Source organism: Egretta garzetta, unplaced genomic scaffold, assembly GCF_000687185.1.
Source record: "Egretta garzetta isolate BGI_Z169 unplaced genomic scaffold, ASM68718v1 scaffold204, whole genome shotgun sequence".
Taxonomy (NCBI): Eukaryota; Metazoa; Chordata; class Aves; order Pelecaniformes; family Ardeidae; genus Egretta; species Egretta garzetta.
The window spans coordinates 2459091-2459452 of NW_009259424.1; the positions used below are offsets into that span (position 1 = coordinate 2459091).

The 362-nt window shown below is 46.1% G+C and overlaps 1 protein-coding gene across 6 annotated transcripts in view; it reads right to left on the bottom strand.

Moving 5' to 3' along the window:
- The window catches only part of LOC104124615 (solute carrier family 22 member 15-like), a 25763-nt gene that overhangs the window by 14450 nt on the left and 10951 nt on the right, over window positions 1-362 (bottom strand). The window lies entirely within an intron of this gene.

The following is a 362-nucleotide window of genomic DNA, read 5'->3' on the forward strand; positions in this document are numbered from 1 at the left end:
CCCTACATTATTTAGCAAATCTAATAAGCATCAGCTGCTTACAGTTAAGCTTAACTGCTGCAAAGCAACCCTAGGAAAGAAAATTATATGTACGTCCATCGCTCAACACAGAGTGTCAGGCTTCCCCAAGCCTCCCCTTGGAAACTTCCTTTGGAAAGAACTAAGCCCCCACATCCCTGCCCCACAAAATATAAGACCGGGTTGGAAAGGCCACCAGATATTACAAAGACATTTTGCCTATTCCTCCCTAGTTGCTCCCTTACTGTCCAAGCAGAACCTGGGCCGAGTGATGCAGAAAAGGAAAGGTTTGCCTGATACAGGGAGCAGTACGTCCTTAACAGGGTTTGAGACAGAAATACAGC